Raw genomic sequence first — 18,968 nt, 5'->3', positions numbered from 1 at the left:
ATGTATATATTGTGTTGAGAATAGTGAAATTGTAGGGCCATTTTAATAGGTCAACTATCTGATAATAGAATTCAGAAAGGAAGAACAAAACTAGTGGTCAAGAATGATAAATTATGTAAGAAATTTCCAGAGCCCAGGTACCTAAGTTTCCTTACTGGAAGAGTCCTCTTGCCCAGTAAAATCATATGAAAATAGATACTATGTGAGTCAGACTTTGTGTTGTTGTAAAAAATATCTCACAGAAAAAAAAATAAAGAAAAAGTTTATTTTGGTTCATGGTTTCATAGTCTATCCTGACAGGGGGAGGGTGCAGTGGGGCTGAACAGCTCATATCACAGAGGCAGGAAAGCAGAGAAAGAGAACATCTGTGCTTGCTTTCTCCTTTATCTGCTTTTTAATCTCTGTTGGCCCCAGCTACTGGGGAAGTGAGAGAAAAGTTCTGCATCTATTACAGTTAGTGGGATTTTGGGATTACCTCTTTTATGTTTTAAATAAAGTGAAATTCATGCTTAAAAAGTACATATTTTTCATACTTTCTCACTTGTTAGTGATTTTCAAAAATAGATACTTAATTTTAAAATCATTTTTCCTACTATATTTGAAAATATTTATCCCTTGTCTTCTGACCCAGGAAAATCACGTGAAAATGTTGTGCTGCTATGTTTTCTCAGGGCTAAACCTCTATTGCCAACTCTTTTTGGGACATAAACATTTACAATAATCAGGTTCCTGAAAATGCTATTTTTAATACCTATAGGGGAAGCTCATTCAGTGCTTTCGTTTCCATATAAACATCTTTACATTCCTCTATTCAGAGAACAAGATGGCTGCTTCTGTTACTAAAAATACATATCCACAGCTTTGTATCCTTTCAACTAGGCTTTTCATTTTGGCTTTTTGGAGGAAGTCTGGGGGAGTCCAAACAAACACCTCAGACCATCTTAAACTACTAGATATCTGACTTTATGACACATTTGGTAGTGGCTTAGATGTGAAGTTTGATGTAAATATAACAAAAAAACTCTAGTTCGTGCATCAAAGGTCAGTCTTCTTTTTTTCTACCTGATAATTTTATTTAGGTCAAAATATTGTTTATTATTGTCTTTGGAAAAGCTATTGGTATGATCCGTTCTCGTATTACGCATTGTAAGCACAAGATACACACTGTTGTATTAGTTAGAAACAATTTTAAGGAGGAAAGATTTATTTGGGTTCACGGTTTCAGAGATTTCATTACAAGATTGCTGGCTCCATTACTTGGAGCCTGTGGTGAGGCAGAGCATCATGAAAGAAAGGGTATTGCAGAGAAGAACTGCTCATTTCATGGCAGCCAGGAAGCAGAGAGGAAGCAGGAAGAGACCAGAGATAAGACAGGCTTCAAAGACATGCCCGTAATGATCTAGTGAGACTCTACCTGGCAAAGTTTGCCACCAGTTTAGGACTCTACCTAGCAAACAGTGCCACCCGTTTAGGACCAAGCCTCTAACACATAAGCTTGCCCAGGATACTTATATTCAGACCATAAAACTATGAAAAGGAATGCACAAAGGTGTGATAAATGAATAAAATCCCATCTTTTATTAATGCTAAGCCAATTAATATAGATATTGTTTCCTCAGCTGAAATTGACATTTTGTAGGTGTAGTTGAGTTAACTGAGTTACCTCAACCTTCACTTGCTCTTTGTGAGCATCCAGAGGCTGTGTTGGTTGAGGAAGAGCATCTTTTCACAACCTTCTCAAAGGTATACCAATAGTCATGAAGCTGAAGATTGTGGCACATTACATTCAGCTGTCTGAAGAGACATTGCTGGCCGGTAAACTATGAGTGTCTAGTGCTGTTCCAGGGTGTATGCACTGAGCTCACTTCCTTTGGACTATTACTCTCAGCACCACATGCAGTTTTGCCTTGGTATGGGGAAAAGCAATTGGAAAAGAAGGCTAACTATTAAGAAGAGTGTTCAGAGCTGGAGAGATGGCTCAGCAGTTAAGAACACTGGTTGTTCTTGCAGAAGACCCAGGTTCGAATCCCAACACCCACATGGCAGCTAACAACTGTCTGTAACTCCAGTCCCAGGGGATCTGACAGCTTCTTCTGACTTCCGTTGGCATTGCACGACATGGGTGCAGTTACCTACATGCAGGCAATACATGCATACACATAAAATTAAAATAATAAATAACAAAATTTCAAAAAAGAATAATGTATTCATAATATTTTAAATTGGAAGAATCCTTTGGAATTTTCAAGGTACTGTAACACTATTTTACCTGACCTTTATAAGACTGTGAAATATAAAGTCAGCTCTTCTCCAGTTTAGTGACTAAGAAAATTCAATGTTAATTAGGAGTCTAGAAAAAGTTCTATCCTGAGATGCTGGATTCTCAGTAGTGTGCCCTTTATAGATTGTTGAGATATTAGGAAAGGATTCAAAGTGCACCTTAAGGCATTCGTCCCCTTCACCTTTATTTCCACCTGTGAAGGGGATTCCTTTGGACTCAGTTGCTTTGTTCTTGTTCAGCGGCTAGGTGACCATGGTCACTTTAGAGTTAGCATATAGTGCTTATAGGGAAGATATTTCTTGCTCTTTCTGCTTCTTCATAAGTGTTAATCCCCTCTATTTTCAAAATTTGTCTTTGAGGACTGGAGAAATGGTTCAGTGGATAAAAGTGCTTGTCTTGCAAGCTTGACAATCTACATTTAATCCCAGAACCCATACAAAGGTGCAAGGAGAGAACTGAATTCATAAAATTGTCCTCTGATTTCCACACATGTGCCATAGCATGTATACACACACACACACATGACAATAGTAATGATAATGAACAAATTAAAACATTAAAAATCTTGAAAAATTTCAAATATTCCCTCCACATCCCAATACAGTGCTCCATCAGGGCACTGGCTCCATGTAGCCTTAAAGAGCTGTATCATTAGGAAAGTCACATCTCCCTAGCAATGTGGCAACTACTTTATTTTTGCATCAAACTAAAATGTTGAACTAGATCTTTTCTAAGGCTTGCATTTCTCAAGTTCTAGTCTTCATTCTCTAGTTCTATTCAGACCTCAGAGTTAATAGGCAGCAATGTTTAGATAAGGGAAGCAAGGACATACTACTATGTCACTAGAGGGTCATTTGTGAGAGATGATAGTAAAGACAAAAGGGGATGCAGAAATGATTTATGAGATAAAGCATTTATCAATAAAAGCTATTTTATTTTATATAGTGTGCCAATCAGTGTTTTAGTTACATTTTAGGCTAATTTATTTGCCCTATGCTTGTGTGTGTCTGTGTGTGTTGGAGGATATAGCATGTGCCATGCCATGTGTATGGAGATCAATGGATGTCTTGTAGGAGTCGGTTCTTGCCTTCCACCCTCTGGGTTCCAAGGAGCCAAACCAGGTTCTCATGCTTGGTAGCAAGTGCCTCTACCAGTTGAACCATCTCACCTGAATTATATGCCCTATATTTGGGGCATTTAATATAGATTGTCACTAATCTTCATGATCTCTTTTTTATGGTTTTATTCTTTCTTTCCTTCCACCTTTCTTCTCTCTCTCTTTTGCAGGATATCCACATAGTCCCAGCTGGCTTAGAACTCACTATGTAGACCAGGCTGGCCTCCATCTCATAGAGACACCCCTGCTTCTGCCTCCCGAGTGCTGGATTAAAAGTGTGCATCACTATATCTGGCTATGTTATCTCTTTAAAGTCTGTGGTGTGTTCTTAATTTCCTCATCCATTCTTTAAAATAGGGAAATAATTATACATATACTTACAGCATAAAATAAAATCAATTGAATGATATGGAGCATTAAAGGACTAAAGAGTACAGTTGCCCAATTCTGTCCCTCTGTCTGCAGACTGAGTCATCACAGCAAGCGTAGTGAATGGTTTCCTCTGTGTCTGTTTCTTTTTTTCCTAATATATATTTTTATTGAATTTTTTGTATATCTTATGCAGAACATCTAAAACAATCTTAATCATCTTTACACCCCCATTCCCACTGGCATCCTCCCATAGTCACCGCCCCCACCCCATTGGAGCCCATATACCATATACTCGCTCATCTCTGTTAAGGCCCACTGAATTATCAGTGTTCCCAACCATTTTCCAGTGCAAGTCCGTCCACTGAGTCTAGTCAGCCTCTCTAGAGTCCCTTGTTTTAGGAAGATCAGCTCTTCATCTAGCAGCAATCAGTTGCCAACATTCCCTCAGATAAGATTGAGGTCTGCTGCTTATTTTCCCAGTTCTATGCTGGGTTATTGTCTGTCTGAGTTTGCGTGGGACTTGAGTGTGCTGTGATTCTTTTTCAATATTGTGAAAGTAAACAGCTAGATGCAGAGTTGTTGGTATGAAGTCTATACAAATTCTTAATATTGATAAAATTCTTCTCAAAATTTGTAATAATTTAATTTCCATCAATATGCAGTAAATATTTTCAGACAATTATATTTCTCTATGGGTTTTATGTTTCACAATCTAGTCAATAGTGTATTTAAAGCCTTTATATCTGTATCAAGTTATTAGATAGAAATGTACTTCATTTTAATATTTAAGAATAAAATTATATGAATACATTGTTATGTGTGCTGATAACTTCATCTCTTTTTTTGAAGATCTAATTTTGTATAGCTTTTTTTTGAATAATTTATTTTTGTCTTTCTAGTTTCTGAAAGCTCTCTGTATATTAGAAAACAGGACATTTTATACTGCTTTTTAGGTTGAACATTTTTTAATTGAAGTTTTGTGTATTTTGTACACAGCATCTTAATCATCTTTATATCCCACTTCCCATGGGCACCCTCCCATAGACCCCCAATGAATTTCATGCATTTTGTCATTTATGTTTAGGCCTATCAAGTCAAGTTAGTGTCTCCTAACGTCCCTCAGTGCAAGTTCATCCACTGGGGTCTAGTCAACCCATCTAGAGTCCCTCCCTTAAAGATTAGCTCTTTCTCACTCAGTAGCAATCAGCTGCCCAATAGTTCTTTGGCTAAGATTGGGGCCTGCTGCCATTTCTACAGCTCTATACTGGGTTTTTGTCTGCTTGAGTTTGCATCGTCTTGTGCACGCTGTTACCATTGCTGTAAGTTCATATGCGCAAGGTTCCAGGAGCCTGTGAGACTCTGTTTCCATATGGTCATGCCTCTCCTCCCCTGACTCTTACAATCTGTCCTCACCCACTTTCACAATGGTCCCTGAGTCCTAGGTTCACTGTCCTCTGTTGCATGAGGGATCTTCATTGATGAGAGTTTAGAGATGAATTAGTATACTCTGCACCCCTTGTTCCACTATGTTCCATGTGCCTTAGGTGTAGAGGTTCCACTGTACATGTGTCACTTAGGGTTGAGCATTTCACAGACACTTAATTTCTGTATGTGACCAGTTGTGGAACTCAGTAATAGTCTCCATCTTTTGCAAAAGAAGTTTTTTTGATGAGTGGTGGCTGACATAATTGTCTTTAAATATAAGGATACATATTTAACACATATTAAGAAATTACATTAGTCCAGGGATGTGACAGCCTTGGGGTTTTCACTAAGATCCATGACCTCTCTAGCCATGTGTATTTGGCTATGTTTACAGTATGACACATGAGTTCTCTCCCTTTGAGTAGGCTTTGGGTTCAATTAAGTAGCTGTCAATTACCCCCAAGATAAAAGTCCCACTACTGCCACAATATAATTTGTTGTACTGGTCATTGTTGTAGTTATTAGGCCTTAAAACTGGGGTTGGACCTTCAGTTGATTTTTCTTTTAGCAGCTTGCATAGTGTTTTCAAAACTATAAGAGCTAGCCTTCAGGAAAGTGGTTTCCAGGTCAGTTCTAGCTCAGTTGCTCCAAATACTGCACCTGAAGTATGTCATGTCTTCAGCAGTAGGGTCTTACCTGGGAGGCAATCGAGGGCTGTGGCAATAGCCAATATAATTTTGGGAGTCTTTTGACCTACCCTGGCCAACAACTCAAAGGGAGGTTTCTCCTATGTGGTGCTGTTTCTTGTCATATAGCCTTCAGCTATACACATGGACTCATGTAGAGATGTATGTGTAATTTTTTTGTATGGTGTAAGAGTTTCTTTTCCTTCTTTCTTTCTCTGATGTCTCCTTCCCTTTCTACCCTCCTCTATACTCTTCCCCTCCCCTTTCCCATCCTCCTCCCCCTCCCCTCCCCTCCCAACTCCTTACCTCTTTCCCTATATGCTCCTCCCCTTCTCCCCTCATCTGTACTACTACTCCTCACCCTTCGCCTCCTCTCCCCTGCCCTTTCCTCTCCTCTCCTTTCTTCCCCTGTCCCCCCCTCTTCTCTCTACTCCCCTTCCCTCTGCTTTCTTCTGATTTTCTTAAATGAATGTCTGGATTGCCCAGACAATTATATTAAGAGACTATCTTTTCCTACCAATGTATTCTTGTGGTCTATAAAAAATATTTGCTCATGCATGCATGGGTTTGCCTCTATGATTCCATGACCATTTTAGGCCACTACCATGATGCTTTCATTACTATAGCCTAGAGCTTTCTAATAGAATTGTTCTTTTCCTTTTTCTTTTTAGACAGGGTCTATTGTAGGCCTAGCTGGCCTGGAACTCACTATGTAGATGAGACTGGTCTCAGTCTTACAGAGATCTGACTGCCTTTGCCTCCTTAGTGTTGAGATTAAAGGCATGTACCACCACTCCTGGCTTAATCAGGAAATATGTACCTCAAACATTGATATACTTGATGAAGATCAATCATGTAAGATACAAAAATAAGGGGCTGGAGCGTGGCTCAGTAGTTAAGAAACACTTGTTTTTCCAGAGGTCCTAGTTTGGATTCCGAACACCCACTTGGCAACTAACAACCATCCTGTAACTCCAGGTTCAGAGGATCTGGCACCCTCTTCTGGCCTTCACAGGCATTGCACACACATGGTACACTTAAATACATGCAGCAAAACACCCATACACATAAAATTTAAAAAAAATTAAAAAGGTAAAGAAACAAAATTCACCCAAACATTAAAGAAGGTACAAAGTCCTTATTTTAAGATGACTTGATCTTAAATATAGAAAACTCTATTGAAAAATTGCTAGAAAAATAAATGAAGCCAAGATACAAAAATTAGCATATATAAATTAGCAATGTTTCTATATTTTAATAGCAAACAAACTGGAAAAGAAAATAGGAATTTCTTATAATTTGCAATAGCATAAAAATAAAATATGTAAAATAAATTTAACCAAAGAGGCAAAATATCTATAATCTGAAAACTAAAAAAGACATTGGTGAAAGACATTACAGATATACTTCTTTGATCTTGCTTAATTGTGCTGACTCAGTTTCAAGGACTATGCTGATAGAAATGATGAGAGAAGCATGGATAGCCCTGTCTCTGATTTTCAAGTGAAGGCTTTCAGCTTGTTACATGGAGGAAGATAGAGTTGAACTTGTAGTATAACATCTTTATAGCTGAGGAATATTCCTTCCATATCTAGTTTGTTTGGAATTTCTATTATGGAAAGAATGTCCAATTTTATATCATTCAGCACACATTGAAATCAATCATATGTTTTTTGATCTGTATTATGCTATTGTGATTTACCACATTTATTTGTATATACTGAAACATCTGTAAAATCCATGAATACTTTATTATGGTACATGGTTTCTTTAATTCGCTGTTGAATTTTGTTTACTAATGTTTTGTTTTGTTGAGGATATATATATAATCTTTCAGGGATTTGGGCCTGATCTCTAGCATGTGCCCTTATCTGGGCTTTTTTAAAGTGTAATGCTGTCTAGAAGAATAAACTTGAAAGTTGCCTCTCATTCCAATTTTTTAAAAGGTTTGAAAAGATTTGGAAGCAGTTTTTATACAATTAGTAAAATTCAGCCATGACTGAGCTTTTCTTTGATTGAGAGATCATTTACTACCAATTAAATCTTACTGTTACTTATTGTTCTATTCATATTGTAATCTGTTCATAATTCAGTCTTGTTAGGTTGTATGTTTCTGATAATCTTTTCATTCTTCTAGGTTTTACAATTTTTATACATTTATTATCTTTAATATTTGATACATTATTTTTATTTTATGTGTATGATTGTATTGCCTGCATGTATGTAAGTGCACCCATGTTGTTCAATGCCTGCAGAGGTCAGAGAGGGCACCAGATCCCCTGGAATTGGTTGGGCCATGTGGGTGACGGGATTTGAATCTAGGTCTTCTGCAAGAGCCACCAGTGCTCTTAACCACTGAATCATCTCTCCAGCCCCCTATCCTAGATATTTTGGTGTCTACTTCTGTTTGTCTCGAAATACTTCTAAATTTCTTTTATTTATTCTTCTTTGACTTGTTGGATATGTAAGAGTGTTTTGATTTATGTGAGTTTTCCAAGATTTCCCCTATTATTGATTTGCATTATATTTACTTACAGTTGGAAAAATATTTGGTGTGATATTAATCTTTAATTTGTTAGTACTTTTTATCATCCAGTGTAGGACCTATTTGGAAAAAACGTGCATTTGTGCTTGAGAAGAATGCATCTTCTACTACTATTGGATAAAATGCTGTGAGAGCTATTTGACTAACGTCTAGTTCAAGTCTAATGTTTCCTACTGTCTTTCTTTATGATCTAACCATGACTAAATCTGCAATACTGAAATCCTCTATTATTGCATTGCTATGTTAGCCTGAATTTGCTGTTGACATTTGCTTTAGATATTTAGGTGCTTTTATGTTAGATGAGCTCACTTTTTATCATTACATCATGACCTTTCCTGTTAGAGGTTATGAGTTAAAGACAGTTTTGTCTGATAAAAATAAAGTTAACTCTACTCTTTTTGATATCCACTTGCATGGCATTTTCCACGCACCACTTTTGGTCTATGTGCGTCCATTCAAATGAAATGATTCTCTTGCTTACAATATAGTTATCTTTTAGAATTGTTAGGCATCCATTAGATACTCTGGCATTTGATAAGGTAAATTAGTCTAAATTTAAAGTAATTACTGTGAGGTCAAGGTTTAGTATTGCCATTTTACTAATTGCTTTGGGATTTATGTAAATCCTTTTTCATTTCTCATTTCTCATCTCTCTTGTTATCCTTATGATTTGCTGGTATATTTGTGGTTTTATGCCTTGATTCCTTTCCCCTTGTGTTTTGTGTAAGGATTTCTCACTTTCTGATTACTGTGAGAATTACATAAACATTGCTCATGGTATCTGTACAAATGCTAAACACCATCCCTTCATCAAAACCACAAAAATATTATCAAGCTTTCCTTACAATATTTTCGTTGCTACTTTCTATATTTTCATCTATGATTTATTTGAAAAATTTCTAGCTCTTTCTATAGAAGCACTGAAGCTGGGAGTTAAATGGGATTCTTTGAACTTCATTTCCTCTGGTAGACATACTATTGTAGCAGTATCATACATTTAGTGTCCTTTTCTCACTGAATTAAAATTACTTTTATGGTCTAAATTCCTGAATATATTTTGGAACTTTGAAGACAACTTGGTCATAGTCTGCCATTAATAAATTTTGTTTAATTTGGAGCATGTTATTTGGTGCAACCAAACTCCATGTTCCCAGGCCATAGGCACTCAGAATAAATGACTTCCTATTCTCCTATTCCTGCTCAATTTATATTTCTGAGTAAGTGCTAAACTTTTGAATAGCTTTAGTTTAAAAAAGATATGATTTTTGGGCAAAGTTAGTCTAACCTATTCATTCTAAAATGACTTTCTGGTTTGTATCACATTTATCTTAAATGTGGCCATTGTGTTTCATACTTTTGATGTACTTTAGAATTAATATTTTAAATTAATTCCATTGCCTCAGTATTCATATGCAAAACTGGTACTAAGGATTTTTTTTTTTTAAGTTTGAAGAATTGTATTTGTCAGGTTTTGGTATCAACGTTATGTCTCCTTCACAAAATGAATTTCAGCCTTTTCCAAGATAGAAATAATTAGTGCCTACTTTAATGATGATAAAAGTGGAACAGCAGGAGGTTAAGTAACTTGCCAAAGGATTCACATCTTGTAAAGAATAGACCTGTGATTTTTGTCCACATGTGGAAATATTTAGCTTGATTGCTAAGTAGAAGAGGAGCATTTTTTCCAGCATGAGACACTAGGTTTCAGCAACAGTCCGTTAAATTTGTAAAGATAAAATGTTTGATTTTACAAATTTTATAAATATAATAAATTCATAAAAATCACAACTAGTGCTCTTATCATTTTTTTTTTCTTTTTGGTCAGCTTCTAATACAAAGGAGGAAATGAAAACTCAGAGGTTTTCGAACTCAGTCAAAGTCATAGAATAGTATAGTGATTAGAACAGAGCTAGAATCTGAGCCTGATGCCCCAAGTGAGCCGTTTTTCTATGATGCATTCTCCTATGCAGCTTCCCTAAGAGGTCTTTCCTCATTCAGAGGAATATGACAAGTTTTTCCACAAAGACAGTCAACATATTTTGGTTGAAACTTCACTGTGTCAGAGAGGCTGCTTGGTACCATTAGAGCTTTTAAGCAAGGATGAGATAATCACAATAATTATCTTCCATTAGCAAAATGATCTGGCATCAGACTCCTTTTCCGGTTCTCACATCCTCTCTTCTAGGTGGAGAGTGTCTGAAATGGGCTCCCAGAACATTGCAATCGAAAATAATCAGAAGTATAAAAATGAGCCAGAGAAGGGTGAATTAATCAAAGAACCGTGAGTGGTTAAAGACTCAAGTTCAGAGAAACCTGATCATTTGGGTTAAAATCGTTTGGTTTTTCATCTCTTCAGTGAAGTCACTGTAGAGCAATATTCCAATGACCGTACTTGCATCACAAGACACAGAACATTCCAACTTGTCAATTCAGGACTTATTCATCTAATTCATTCTTTATGAAGTGTAATAAATACGGCTTATAAAATAGCAATTGCTTTAATTTAAGGTTAATGGAAACCCAGAGACTCTCTATTTCTATGGGGAATCAAAACAAAATCAACAACTTATTGGTTAGATCTTTTTCGAAGATCCAATTAGAAACTGAAATTTAAAGATATTTCCTATTTGGTGGCTCTGGCCTCTAATCACTACTTCTGACATCATTATAACCATTTCCTTGCATGTTTCATTGTTTTCTGCTATACATATGTAATCTTGCACAGAAGTTAGTTAAAACTGGCGCTCATCTTAAGAATATTTATAGTGGAAAGGAAGAGTGCATTGTCACTGATAAAACTGATGTAAGTAAATGCAGTTTATGTTAGAGTAACAATAAAGGGGAAAAGTTCTCAAGAGAAGAGAATCTACGGCCTGGGTGGACAGAATTAATGACTTGGTTAAGGGACCACAGTTCAGGATGGAAGGATCACCCCTAGTAAGGAAGGTTCACCTTATGCCATGCTAAAGAAACAGGCAGAATATTATCCCTTTCATGAGATACTGTACTTTAACTTCACAGAATTCCAAGTCCCAGTTCATCCCAGAGCCAAGTATGCTCTTTCTGATCCTTTGTGCTTTACCTCTTCTCTATAGCATCTGTCTCCATCATGCTGCCTACTGCTATGTGGTGGACCTCCATCACAGTGACTCAAAGAGCATGGCTTTCTTTTCTTTCTCTCCTTCATTCTTCCTAATCAGGTAGCTTACTTGCCCTGTTTTTTTTTTTTTTTTTAAGCTAACAAATTTGTCCCCAAACTTCCATTTGTGTTCATTCTTAGATTCTTTTATTATTGAGATGAAGAATCCTAAAAGGGTTATCCAATATCCCTGTTATCATTTGCAACCATGAACAAATTTCCCCAATTCTGGTAAAATTGATACAGTCCCTAGAAGACTAATCTAGAGCACTAACACATTACCAGAATGTTGTCCAAAGCAAAAAGCTATAGGCTTACTAGATAAACAGATTGCATTTATCATACATGTGGCAGATATTTCTGTTTTGCTCATCGCTCTATATGCACAATATCAAAAATCTTCATGAAATAAAGTTGAGACTCCAAGTTAAGTGGAGGGTCAGCTCCAGCAGTTGTTCTTAATAGGCTTAGTCTCAAACTTTACTACGTACTGATACAATCCAGAGATCTTTCAAAAAATACTTCTGTCTTACTACCTATTTCAGGCATTTAGATTTAATTTATATTTGGCACCATCTTGACAACTGAATTTTTGAAAGTTCCTTAGATGATATCAATGTTCATCAAAGACACCATTTTAATAAAATTAAAAGAAGTCAAACTGTGCATATAAAAGCATTCCAGCTTACGAGCTTATTAAGCAATCAATCAAGTTTGAAAACATTTACTTAGTACCTGTTAGATATGAGGCATTCATTCTACTTGGCTCTGGGGAGTATAGCAGACATAAGTTACAGCTTATGGAGCTTTCTATTGATCTGGACACTAATGAAATACTAAGAAATGACACAATTTAAGTAATAAGGTAACAATAACATATTGCAGAATATAATTAGTATATGACTTAGGATGATAGAACAGACGTTAAGGGGATTCTGGGAAATGCAGATCTTTCCATCTGAAGCTGTCAGAAAGCAATTTCATGGAGAAAGCCATTTTAAATTGGGCTTCAACAAAATATAATAAAAAGAAAACATGTTCTAGGATAGAGCACAATTCAGAGGTATCCGAATAAGTTAAATGATCTCAGACGATAGTGTTTTAGAGTACTTCCAGATAGAGAATTCAAGAACATCATCATTTATAGGTTAAAGGTTATTTTGAAAGGTTTCCAGAGTTGCCAGTGTCAACAATCAACAAAATTAATATCTCCCATTAGGACATAATATTTCATTGCGTTTTTTTTTTTTTTGACTCTCAGCTGAAAATTCTTAGTTATAGCTCAATAAACCAGTGAAAGAAAATGGTTCCAAAATGCAGGGAAAAGGCCATTTCTGGCAGAGGTAAGGGTGAAGAGAAGGCATCAGTGGTTGGGATGAGGTCAAGGGTCATGGAAACAGACCCAGTTGGTGGAAAATGGGGTGCATTTACTTGTCTTCAAGAGGGAAAACTTAATATCTTAGTCACTATCTTATGCTTTCCACCCTCCCAAATGGCCATTAACTGTTAGGCCAATTTAAACCTAAGGGCCAATATGGCTTAATTATTGCCTTTGTTAAAGTCTTGATGACTTGTGATTTATTTTAATAAGCATGTCATTCATTTTGTTTCTTAGTTAAATGTCAAGATGGTGAGGAGGGGCTGGGAAGCTTGCCTTATTTCTCTCTCCTGTCATTACTGTCAACCAGACATTATTGGAACACTGTCTCTTGCCCACTGCTTTTGACAGTCTATTCTTGACGAAAGAAAGAAAATACATCTGGAGGTGGGGGAAGAGAGTATTAATTCCAATATTTAAAAAAATTTGGCTCATCAAAGGACAAGTTGAAAAGAATGAGAAGAATGAGGCAAGGCTATCTCCAGGGTCTGCTAATTTGGGTACTTGCCTCTGGGGGCCCTGAATTTATAAACAGATGGGAGGAAAGAGGTGGATTAGTTAATTAGTACTAAAAATGATCCGTCCTTTCTCTAAAGTCCAGGAAGTCTCTACAGTAACTCTCCCTATCAGTAGGAGCCTATGCCTGCCTTTCTCATCAGTTTCACTATTTGCTTGGGCAGGCCTTTAAAAGGGATGTTTTCATATTCATGGTTTCAATAGCATGACAGAATGTGAACTGAGATGGTAGTAACACAGAGTTCCGCTGCTCGTCCAGTCTTTAGGAAGAACTGAGTTGAGACTCAGGTATTCTAGAACAGCAGAATTGAACTCTCTAAAGGGCCATAAAGGAAATATTTCAGTTTTCGTGACCATGTTCAGTCACTGTTATGAAGCCTGTATTATTGGGCATAGTGTCTCCACTGAGGACATAGCTTCTGCCTTGGTTTCTGTGTGCAGAAAAAAGAATGTTCTGTTTGTAATTCTACAGGTCTGAGACAGAAGAGAAAGAATTGTCCTCAGGTACAGAATAGCTGCTCCTTGCTGAGTACGACGTTCCCCTTACCTTACCTTCACCTGTAGAGGTAAGAAAAGTTCATTTGCGATTTGTGCTGGAGACATGTAGTTCAGATGTTTGCTTGACCTGTGGTATTTGAGTTTGAAGTTCACTCAATTTATATGAAAAATAAGCAGTTAACTTTCCCTGAATGCTTCCATATCCCTGACCTTGTCTAAATCTATAAATATGTTATTCATTTTGCACCCCTTAAGTTCTAACAAATAATTTTATTTCCCTCATTTGGTGTATCTAGAACCTGAGGTACCAAGACATTAAATCGCTAGCCAAGTCCATGAAGCTTATGAAAAGCATGACTCACTTGCATTTGAATCCACCAAGTCTGTCTCTACATTCCATGCTTTCAATGGCAATGGCTTTTTATCACGTGAACCATGTATGTGTTTCTTAAAATTTCAGAGACAGAGGATGCAGTGTTTGTTTTTCTGAGTCTGTTTTACCTCAGTAGACCAGTTCTCTCTTTCTCTCTCTGTCTCTGTCTCTCTCTCTCTGTCTCTGTCTCTCTCTCTCCCCCCATATGTGTTTGTGTGTATAAACAATTTAGAGTTCATTTAGTGATATTAGTATTTACATAAGTTTAGGCTGACCATTTGGGAGTTGATAACCTACTGGAGAGCTCATCTCTGGAGAAAACTGATTCTACCTCTCTCACCAGCCATTAATTTTTTGTAGCTCTTCAACTAGAGGTGTAGCCTTCTAAAATTTCCTTCATCCACATTGGTGGGTCAATTGGTGTTGTCTATGTGGGTCTTCTTTAGGCAACCATATTGTTGAGCTCTTATAGGTGCAACTTCCTTGTCGTGCCTGGAAGACTATATTTAGCAGCAGGTTTCCTGGTCCTCTGGCTCTTACAATCTTTCTGCCTCCTGTCTTAACAGTTCCTGAACCTTACGTGTAGAGGTTGCATTGTGATGGTACCAACAGGGGCTGAACACCTTGTGGTCACTCCATCTGTTGTAAAAATTAGCTTCTTTAATGAGAGTGAGAACCACTCTTATCTGTGGGTTTAAGGATAAGTATTTAGAATATATTTAGAAATTGTATTGGTTTAGGGAAACAGTAGTAGACTTTCCTCTAGGGTGTATGAGTTCTCTAGGTGTGGGTTTTTGGCTAGGTTGCAGTGTCAGACATGAATTCCCTTCTACTGATTGGACATGAAGTCCAATTAGAGAGTTTTAGAAACCCTCAAGGTAAAACTGCCACTATTGTACTTTTGGGGATGTCTTTCTGGCTGGTTATGCTTGTGGTTCGTAGGTTTTACAACTGGGTAGTACTATTGGTTGTTTTTCTCCCTTGGCAGCTTGCATAGCATATTACAATACTATGAGAGCTGGTCTAGTGAGGTAACCCAGACTCAGAAAAACAAATATAGCATCTTCTCTCTAATTTGAAAATCCTAGCTCCAAATCTTTAAAAGTGAGTATATAACCTTCAGGAACCACAAAAGCAAGGAAAGTAGAAATAGCCCATAGGACAGGAGAGAGGTTGAGAAGGAGCTCTAGAGAGGAGGCTAGTAGGACACAGTTCTTATTAAGGGGGATATGGGAACTATTGGGATCAGGTTTTGGCTGGGGAGGGAGAAATGGTAATACAGCAAAGCAGATGGAATGGAAGAAGGAGAGATAAAAACACCAAAGACATTTGAAAAAACTATAGGGAAACATAATATCTTATAAACATACTTAATACATGTTTATACATGTGTAATATATGTGTATTTCAAATGGAGTTATCCCGAGCAGAATGATAACTCCCCTCAAGAACCACAGACTTACTAAGATAAACCTCAGTGCCAGGCCTGGGGATGCCTCCCTTCAAGTTGTTGGTCAGGGCAGCCAAAGAGACTCCCAAACTGTAGAGACTATTGCCATTGCTCTTTGTTGCCTTTCAGAACTTGAAGGCAAGACCCGATTACTGAAGACACCTCATACTTCAGGCACAGAACTTGGAGGAATTGTGCTGGAGCTGACTTGGAAAAATATGTGTATTTTTAATTGGAACAGGGTAATTGTATGTATGTGGGGGTTTGATGAGAAGTTTCAGTATGTGTATATGCTATACAGTGAGCAGATTAGAATTATCTCAGATATAGACTGAGTTTTTTTTTTTTTTGGATTTGAAACACTCAAATGTCTATTTTCTAATTCTCCTCAAATTGAATTAATTTTTGTTAATCATAATTATCTTACTGTGCTATATAACTTTGGAGGGTATAATACTCTTGTCCAACCATCTCTACGTACCCATTACCCATCATGCTCCTTAACATTCTTCCCATATCTGGAATTCACTGTTCTACTGTGGGCTTAATTTGAGATCACCTTTTAGCGTCTATATGTGAGAACAGGTAGTATTTGTCTTTCTTCACTTGGCGTATTTCACTTAATATATCATTTTCCAGTTCCATCCATATCATTGCAGATGGCAAAATTTCATTCTATTTGTTGTTGTAGAATATCCTATTGTGTGCATATATATGTATAATTTTCCTTATTAATTCTTCCATTGATGAACACAGATTGATTCCCTGTCTTGGCTCTTGTGAGTAGTGGCACACTAACATACAAGTACCTATATCTCTTTGACACACTGATTTTGTTATCTTTGGCTATTCTCAGAAGTAGAGCTGATAGATCATAGATAGGGTAGTTCTAGTCATAGTTTCTTGGAATGAATTCTACACTATGTTCTGTAATGGTTGTGGTAATTTATACTCCCACCACAGCCTGAGAGTTCCCCCTTTCTCTACATCTTTGTCAGCATTTATTTATTTAAAAAATTTTTCATCATAAGAATTCTGTGATAATTAGCACTGATTATTGTTTATACACTTGTCTATTTGTGTTTCTTCTTTTGAAAAATATCTGTTTAGATCATTTTCCAATTCTTAAATAAGATTTTTCTTTCTGTTGAGTTGTTTATATTCTTTATATATTCTTGACATTCACCCTTTTTAAAAACAATGCTTTTTAAATGTTTTACCTTATTCTGTAGATTGTATTTTTTACCATGCTGACTTTTTCTTTTGATATACAAACTTTTGTTTTTCTTGTAGTGCCTGTAGTTGCATGTACAAAAATTCCTTTGTGGAAAGAAAGAACCTGAGAGAGAACAGTAGGAGACAGGTGTTAGTTACTATGGGGGAAATGGATAAAAATGGGGCTATTTAAATGGGGGGGAGGATTATACAAGGAATCTTGGGGATAAAGGGAAAGGGAAAGAATGAGCTCAGGAGAGTTGGGACCATAGGAGACTGGTATTATCAAGGAAGAAATGGGGAAAATGGGGACACTTTAAATTGGGAAACCATGGAGGAAGCTTAGACAGGGAGGGAGCGAAGAGAGATAATAATGCCTAACTAGTTTTATAAAACCAGAGGGAATCATATTAGTCCAACAACCTAATAACAAATTAAACATACAGTATCTCTACATGTGTATAGCTAAAGGTTATATAACAAGAAACAGTGCCAGACAGAGCAATCTTCCATGAGTTTTTGGCCAGGGTGGTCCAAGATACTCCCCAAATTACTCAGGCTAATGCCACAGCCATTGATGGCCTCCCAGAACTTGAAGGTAAGACCCTACTGCTGAAGACAGAACATATTTCAGACACATGATTTGGAGCAATAGAGCTGGAACTGGTGCAGTAGTGGCACTTTTATCTTGGGGGCAATCAACAGTGACCTAATTGGACTAAAACCTACTCAATGGAGGAAACTCAAGCGTGGTACTGTGAACATAACTTAAGACACGTAGCCGAGTGGTAGGTCTTAGAGAAAACTCCAAGACTGCTGCACCCCTAGACTAATATAATTTCTTACTATGTGCAAAATATGTACTGGTCACACACAGACATTGTCGGTGAATTGCCCAGGTCTAAGAGACGCATGCACAATGCAACCTCTATACCTAAGGTACACGGAACATAGACGGGTAAAAAAGAGAACACTAATGATATCTCAGTTCTCATTAATGAAGCTCCCTCATGACATACACAAAAGCTCCCTCATGAAGCTCCCTCATGAAAATGAAGCTCCCTCATGACATACACAAAAAGCCAATAAAAACAAACAAACAAAAAAAAACCTTTGCACAGACCAATGTTCTGAAGCATTTTCTTCTAGTATTTTCATGGTTCAAAGTCTTACGCTTAAGTCTTTTATTTATTCTAAGTTTATTTTTGTATAGGATGACAAATAGTATCTAATTTTTTTTCTTCTGAACATAGATATCCAGTTTCTCCAACACCATTTACTAAAGAGACAGTCCATTCTCTAATGAATGGTCTTGCTGCCTTTATAAAAATATCAGTCAGCTGTGGATGTGTAAGATTAAGTCTAGGTTTTGCATTGTGTTCTGTTGGTCTCTATTTCTGTCTTGGTGCTAGTTTGATGCTCTCTGGGTTAATATCACTTTCTAGTACATTTTCAGTCAGGTATTCTAATGCCCTCAAATGTGTTCTTTTTGCTCAGGATTATATGAGCTACTTATGGTTTTAGTTTCCAAATATATGTTGGGCATATTTTTCCTACTCTTTTATTACTTTTATATTCTATTATTATTATTTTAATTTTATGTGTATGTGTATATTTCTTGCATGTGTGTAATGACTATGGAGGTCATAAGAATGCAAGCATTGGATTCCCCTGGAACTGGAATTATGGATAGTTGTTATTAGCCATGTGGGTCCTGGGAATTGAACCCAGGTCATCTGCAAGAGCAGTCAGTGCTCATAACATCTGAGCCATCCCTCCAGCCCCTTTCCTATTCTTTTAATAAAGAATGTCATTGGTATTTTAGTGGGATTGCATTCAGCATGTAGAGTGCTTTGGGTAGGATGGACATTTTATTAATATTCCTTCAATTCATGAACATGAGATTAGCTTATGATTTTTGTATTCACTTCAATATCTTTCCTCAGTGTTGACAACTGTCACTGCACAAGTCA

This window comes from Nannospalax galili, unplaced genomic scaffold (genome assembly GCF_000622305.1).
Source record: "Nannospalax galili isolate Female #2095 unplaced genomic scaffold, S.galili_v1.0 scaffold489, whole genome shotgun sequence".
NCBI lineage: Eukaryota > Metazoa > Chordata > Mammalia > Rodentia > Spalacidae > Nannospalax > Nannospalax galili.
This window is presented reverse-complemented; position numbering follows the sequence as displayed.